Source organism: Dama dama, chromosome 13, assembly GCF_033118175.1.
Source record: "Dama dama isolate Ldn47 chromosome 13, ASM3311817v1, whole genome shotgun sequence".
NCBI lineage: Eukaryota > Metazoa > Chordata > Mammalia > Artiodactyla > Cervidae > Dama > Dama dama.
This window is the reverse complement of record NC_083693.1, coordinates 29,939,638-29,947,282: the sequence shown is the minus strand read 5'-3', so window position 1 is coordinate 29,947,282 and position 7,645 is coordinate 29,939,638.

The following is a 7,645-nucleotide window of genomic DNA, read 5'->3' as shown; positions in this document are numbered from 1 at the left end:
TCCCACATGCTACAACTAAGACTCAGTGCAGCCAAATAAATAAATATTAAAAAAAAAAAAAAATCTAATGTAATGTGACAACCAAATGCCATGCCTGAGCCTTGATTCTGGATCCCAGACCACCTTCCCAAATTTAAAGGAATGACTGGGACAGTCTTGGGACAATTTAATACAGACTACAGATTATATAGCATTACCGTATAAACATTAAATTTCTCGTGTTCGATAACATGGCCCCCCCCCCCTTTTTTTTTTTTTGAGCTCTTAGTGCTTTCCTCCAGGATAATTATCCAACTTCTAGGTCTTAGGACCCCTTTACACCCTGAGAAGTTGTTGAGAACTCCAAAGGGCGTTTGTTTACATAGATTGTATAAAACCCTATTTGGAGCTTCGCAGGTGGCGCAGTGGTAAGGAATTAGCCTGCCAATGCAGGAGACCTGGGTTCAATCTCTTGTCTGGGAAGGTGCCCTGGGGGAGGAAATGGCAACCCGCTCCAATATTCTGCCTGGAAAATTCCATGGATGAGGAGTCTGACAGGCTACAGTCCACTGGGTCACAAACAGTTGGATGTGACTGAGCACACACACAAAAACCTATTTACTGAATTAAAAGTTAAAACAAAATTTGAAACATGTTTATATATTCACTTAAAAATAACTACATTTTCCAAAATAAAAGAGCTAATGAGGGGAGCTGTTTTGCTTACATTTGGCAACTCTCTTCAGATCTGACTTCTCAGAAGTAGTAGTAGCTGGATTCTCACACCCGCTTCAGCATTCTGTCTGTAGCTGTATTTTGTTTTGACTGAAGTGTTTAAAGAACACCCAGTCCCATGCAGATATGTAGCTGGAAAAAAGAGGAGTGCTTCAGGAGCTTTTTCAAATGTTAGGATTCTTCTCCCCTCCTCCATGCTCTCATTATCAACACCATTTAATTTTTAAAGATCAACAATACCAAAGACACAAAGTAGAATAAAAGTTTTTTTTAATAAATACAATTTAATTAAAGCTGTTTACATCTACTATCTCCCACAGGAGTTACACATGAATTTTAAAAGTATAAGAGGAGTGGTCCAGTGGTTAAGACTCTGTGCTTCCACTTCAGGGGGCACGGGATTAATCCCACATGCCTTGCAGAATGGCCAAGAAAAAAAGAGAGAGAGATGAGAGAAACAGCGCAAGCAGCACACAGGGTTAGACAAGCCAGCAGGAGTCTGCGGAACTTGAGGTTTCACCGCCCCAGGAAGGGAGACCAGGCATGAGTGGCTTTCTGTTTTTAAGATTTACTTTGAATGAGAAAGTGGTAAGCAGCACAAGCAACTGAGAGTGTGCCCCGAATACGAGCACCCTTCCCCCCCACTTCTCTCTCTGCTGTGCTCAGTCCTGTCTGACTCTTTCCATCCCCATTGACTGTAGCCCGCCGCCAGGCTCCTCTGTCCATGGGATTCTTCAGGCAAGAATCCTGGAGTGGGTTTCCATGCCCTCCTTCGGGGAATCTTCCCAACCCAGGGATTGAACCCATGTTCCTTGCATCTCCTGCATTGGCAGATGGGTTCTTTACCACTAGCGCCAGCTGGGAAGCCCTTCCATTCCTCACTCCAAGGTATAATTTTTTGGGGAAAACAAAGTGTCCAATATCTACTTAGTGGTGTTACCTACTATTACATCTACTACCTATGATTACCTACCTACATCTCTAGTCTGTTTTCTTACACTGAACAATTCAGCAGGACTGAAATTCCTACAGTTTAACTAATTCTGACACTAACTGCTTGCAGAAAGCATTAGATCCTACAGATTAAGAGCTCAGATCTGCAACACTGGTGCTTATCACCAACCAGGGACAGTTGCATTTTTTATTCACCCACTAAAAACTGGGGATTTACATGACCCCTTCTTTGGGCCCCATAATTCCTTAGGACAACTCATAAAACTCAGGAAATGTTGATTCACATTTCTCAATTTATTATAAAGGATATATAAAGGCCTCAGATAAACAGCCGGATGAAGAGGTACATAGGGTGAGGTCCAAAGGGGTCCCGAGCACAGGAGATTCTGTCTCAGTGGACTTGAGATGCTCAAAAAGAATTACCTGTGAATAACAGAAGGAAACTCCTATCTCTCAGGAAATTTCAATGGTTTTGTGAGCTCTGTGCCAGGAAATAGGGGCAAAGATCAAATATATTCTCTACCACAACTTTCTTATAAGGCAGGCATGGCATTGACTGATGCCTGGCTTAAAGTCTAAAAATCATGCCCAGATAACACACGTAAGCATTTATAGTTCAGCAGATAAAACTTTCATTTCAGTTAAAATTGAACACGTGTCTGAACCATTGATCTTGGTCAAGTTAGGGCCAATGACTGTGATTTGTTCATATCCCCGCAGTTGTGGATCAGAAAATATTCTGATCAAAGAATCTGCAAAGGAGATAATCTAGCTTCGAATCTATAATATAAAAGCAAAGAGACAATGATTTTCTGCTCAATTATCACGTTTAGGATCTTTATGAGGAATGTAATAGGACCCAGGAAGCACCTCTTGCTGTTCGTGCCAAAAGTTTCATGTACTGTCCTTGAGCATGGAAATGGTCAGCTGACTGGCTGTATGCAGTCCACACTGGTTCTCCCACAAACATCCACACAATAGTCACACAGTTCTTTTCATCCAGTGTGAAGCAGTGATAAATGATTGCAAGAAGCATTATCACCTTTCCTTTTTTCATAAAAATCTGAATCCATGTTATTGTTGTTGTTCAGTTGCTAAGTTGTGTCCGACGCTTTTCGACCCCATGGATTGCCTCACGCCAGGCTTCTGTGTCCTCCACTATCTCCCAGAGTTTGCTCAAATTCATGTCCATTGAGTCCATGATGCAATCTAACTATCTCATTCTCTGCCATCCCCTTTTTATTGTGCCCTCAATCTTTTCCAGCATGAGGGTCTTTTCCAACGAGTCGGTTCTTCGCATCCAGTGGCCAAAGTATTGGAGCTTCAGCTGCAGCATCAGGCTGAATGAATACTCAGGCTTGATTTCCTATAAGATTGACCGGTTTGACTTCCTTGCAGTCCAAGGGACTCTCAAGAGTCTTCAGCACCACAATTCAAAAGCATCAAGTCTTCAGCACTCAGCCTTCTTTATGGTTCAACTCTCACATCTGTAAATGACTTGTGGAAAAAAACCACAGCTTTGACTATACAGACCTTTGTCAGCAAAATGATGTCTCTGCTTTTTTAATACACTGTCTAGGTTTGTCATAGCTTTCTTTCCAAGGAGCAAGCATCTTTTAATTTCATGGCTTGTAGTCCCCATCTGAATCCATGAGTCCTCTTTATCTCTTTCATAGTAGTATCCACTGCCATCCAAACTGTAGCAAATTTTACATCCTAGTGCAAATGTTCCCAGAAAAACATATTTTTTCCCAATATTTTTAAATGTATTGAAAAGTAGACTTTTAATTTATTTGGCTTTTAATTTAATTTAAATTTATTTGGCTATGCAGGGTCTTAGTTGTGGCGGGTGGGCTCTTAGTTGTAGCATACAGGATCTAGTTCACTAACCAGGGGTCGAACCCAGGCCCACTGCGCTGGGAGCGAAGAGTCTTAAAAACTTGACCACCAGGGAAGTCCCAAAACATTTTAACCTTTTCTTCATAATCTGGAAGGTTATTTTTGTGTATGGTTAATATATCTATCTAGGAGTGGTTTCTCTTTATGATTTCTTTCTAATTCTGGATCATTCTCATATTTGTCAACTTCCAGTAAAGGACTCCAAGCTGGCACAGCTGCTGCAGACTGGGCTCCAGGCCATGGGGATACCTCAGGTCATCTTGGGACTTGTCCATGTACCAGACCTGCACCATGGTCTGGGCCTGGGGGGCTCCGGGGCGGTGCTTCCCACCACAGTAGGCATTGCAAGCACCAGGTGCTCTGTGACCTGCGTGGGCTGAGCTGGGCAGAGTCCCTGGTGGCCTCTTTCAGGGTGCATTCCAGTTTGGGCCACTGCCCAATCCTGGTTTGCCAGTCATTGAGGCTGTGTAAGACCTGACCCAGGGTATTCACTTACTATAACAAAATGTATGAGTGATACTTTCTCAAAGGTTAATTGCAATGTGGAATCTGAAACCATACAAATGTGCTTTTCTCCTCTGTTACATTCAGACCTCTCACATTCAAATCCATTCTCTTTACCCATGCAAGACTTTTTAACATCATGCGTTGATCATTTGGAAAATACTGGCTCACGGAGTTATGCAGATCTTCCCAAAGTTGACACAGTTCCCTATACAACATGAAAAAGAAAAATCACATTTGTTAGTATCACTAATCTCATTAGAAACACTATTACATATTGGAAAGCGCTCAACTCACTGTATCCACAAGTTTTCTAAAATTTCAGTTTTCCCTTGAAAGCTCCAGTTTAAAAAAATCATTGGAGCTGATTCACTTTCCTGGGCAGCAGAAAGTAACACAACCTTTATAAAGTAACTATAATGCAATAAAAATAAAATTAGAAAGGGGAAAATTATTGTCTTTCTGAAAGCAAAATATTTTAATTTTAATAAAATTCAATTTCATTTTTGTTGCAAAAAAAAATCATTGGTAACAGACACTATAAGCTATTCACTTGAAGTGACTGGTTCATTTCATTCATTTTTGAGAAAATATCTGCCAGATACTTGTGTCTGAATGGCTTCTCTATCAGTTGTTCTTTCCAGTTAAAATGATGTTCTGTGAAGAAAGCAGCTGGTACAGCTCACAACTTAAATAAAGCACTCCAGTTCCAAGTTCTTCTCCAGGAGACAACCATTTTACATGGATCTGCAGCACAAGTGTTTTGTATGTATTTCCATTTGTATTATATATATATATAATATAAAATATTAGAAAGAGCTATACCCAAGAGTTATGATCTAATCACATAATTAATTTTTACTGCTTTATTAAGATCTTATTAATGGACTTTAAAAAAAGAAAAGAGAGTTCATGTGGTGAGCAATAAAATCACCACAGTTTGGTGCCTCTTGTCATGACTCTGGCTAAGTTGTAAGCAGTTATCCCCACCGTTGCTTTTGCATCATTTGAGCAAATGTTAGCACAGTGAGAAATGTAACTGATCATACTATGATCAGTTTATTGATCATATTACTACTATGATCATAATTTAGATCTCGTGGTCCCCCCTCTTCCTCAGGGTCCGCGGACCACACCCTGAGAACCGTTGGTTGCTGCTAGATTGCACCACCTTGTCCTAAGCTCCACCTAACTTTACATTCATTGAGTTCTGAATTTTCCTCCTCGGGTGTCTCAGGAACAGCCCAGCACCCTAGCTAGCGGCTTCCAGTCGGAGCCAGATCCGCGGGGGAGGCGGGGCGGGAGGCGGGGCGGGGTGGGGGCGGGGTGGGGTGGGGGTGTATGTTTGGGGTGGGAGGCGGGCAGCCGGGCACCGCAGCTGTACCCCAGCGGCCCTCGCCCCTCTTTCCCTTACCTCACTTCCTCTTTCCCTCCCCCAGCCTCTTTAACTCTTTGCTTTCCCCAAGGACGGAGGAAAAGCTTCACTCTAAAGAAAGCTGCCAGAGGGAATAATGCTGGGATAAGAGGAACTCTGCACAGCACATAAACTACTGTGACAATTTGTTACAAAATTAAAAAGAATCTAATTATCTACATCCATAGATATCCTTTTAAAGACAATTTATTTATTATTTATTTATTTGGGCTGTGCTGGGTCTTGCGTGCTATGAACAGACTTTCTCTACTGTGGGGCTTCTACCGTTTTGGAGCACAGGCTCTACGCGCTCTGGCTTAGCTTCTCTGCAGCCTGTGGGATCTTCCCAAGAACAGAGGTGGATAGCGCCTCCCCTGCATGGCCCCTGGACCACCAGGGAAGGCCTATCTACAGATATCTTGATTGTTCTTTTTCTGGTTTCATATTTTCTTATGTAATTGTCAACCCCCATAGAATTGTATAAAGTAAAAAATCGGGAGTCTCTGACTATACCCCTCTCCCAGACTCTCTTTGGTATCTGTGCCTCTTATTTTTCCTATATATGTATGTATGATAAGATAGGATGCATGTGTGCGTAATAACTCACTTTAGTCGTAGCCTGTCAGGCTCCTCTGTCCATGGGATATACCAGGCAAGAATACTGGAATGGGTTGCTCTACCTTCCTCCAGGGAATCTTCTCAATCCAGGGATTGAACCAATACCACCTCAGTTCAGTTCAGTCACCCAGTCGTGTCTGACTCTTTGAGACCCCATGGACTGCAGCACCCCAGGCCTCCCTGTCCATCACCAACTCCCAGAGTTTACTCAAACTCATGTCCATTGAGTTGGTGATGCCATCCAACCATCTCATCCTCTGTCATCCCCTTTTCTTCCAGTACCATCTGGGAAGCCCTAAAATAGGATATTTATCTGCAACGTTCTATTTTCACTTAATATGTCACAATGCGTTTTTGTATATCAGCAAATATCTACTTCATTCTTTCTTATTTGTTCATTTATTTATTCGGCTGTGCTGGGTTTTAGTTGCAGTACTTGAGATCTTTAGTTGCGACATGTGGGATCTTTTCTTTCTCTCTTTTTTTTTAGTTGCAGCATGTGGTATCCAGTTCCCTCACCAGGGACTGAACCTGGGCCCCCTGCATTGGGAGGAAGGAGTCTCAGCCTCTGGACCAGCAGGGAAGTTCCCATTCTAAGCGTTTTATCTGCATGAATTTATTTAATCTTAAGAATTTGCCTACAATGCAGGAGACAACCTGCAATGCAGGAGACCCAGGTTCAATCCTTGGGTCAGGAAGATCCCCTGGAGAAGGAAATGGCAACCCACTCCAGTATTCTTGCCTGGTATATCCCAAGGACAGAGGAGCTGGGAGGGCTATGGTCCATGGGTCACATGCTAAGTCGGACACGACTTAGTGACTAAACCACCCATAACTGCTAGGAGTAGGTATTGTTATTATCCCCATTTGTACTTGAAGAAACTGAGGCTCAGACTTAAACAGGCAATGAGAATCATAACAAAAGATTTCTACAAACAGGGAGAAAACTTTATACTCTGGGATTCTGTTACCAATAGAGTAATGAAGCCTCTGGTTCTTTTTAATGCCTTTCAATCATTTCACCTTCCTCCAACTTTGGATCTCTGGTTTTATTAGGAATTTTGAGGATTAACTTAAGTAACCTAAGAGAAAATTTCATGAAATTAGTGTTTTAAAATCTTCCAAATTTGTTTCTGGACTTCGCCTGTTACTGTCCATAGATTTATTTTACAAAGCTAAAATCAGAGTAGTGGTTCCTGTTCTTTTTTTATGAGGGAGGGGTCTGTTTACCTTTCAATATGATTCAAGTGTAAATGAATGTTGTGCCCCTCCCCCTTATCCCCAAGGGACAGTGCAGGCTTGAGAAGTTGAACTTGTACTTGGCCAACAAGGATGAGTCGGGTCTGTCTATTGGGGGGGCTGGTGGTGGTGGTGGTGGCGGCGGCGGTAAAAAGAACCCACTTGATGGAAGGAACTGACAGTGCAACTGCTCAGAGTCAAGGACTACTCAGGGGAATGGCTAAATCTAGGGTTCGTGCAGAGAAGGAATAGTAGAAGAGAAGGGTGGAGAGGTAAGTGAAGGTTATGAATTGCTATAAGCTC